This window comes from Frankliniella occidentalis, unplaced genomic scaffold (assembly GCF_000697945.3).
Source record: "Frankliniella occidentalis isolate FOCC.00 unplaced genomic scaffold, Focc_3.1 Scaffold1025, whole genome shotgun sequence".
Taxonomy (NCBI): Eukaryota; Metazoa; Arthropoda; class Insecta; order Thysanoptera; family Thripidae; genus Frankliniella; species Frankliniella occidentalis.
The window spans coordinates 1,020-1,228 of NW_026268131.1; positions in this window are offsets into that span (position 1 = coordinate 1,020).

Consider the following 209-nt stretch of genomic DNA (forward strand, 5'->3'; position numbering starts at 1 on the left):
TTGGTGAGTAGGGGCCGACAAGCTTGCTGGGAGGAGGGGTCCGGTACTCACCGATCCAAACAGCGGCCTGACCGGAGGGCACGCGGCACTATAGAGTAGCGGACATCTCGTAGACGACAGCGACTGGTTGCACTGGGCCGGGTCGGGCTGCGCGCCGCCTCTTATGCGTGGCCGGCAGCACTGCTCCCCGCCCACCCCCTCCCCCCTCC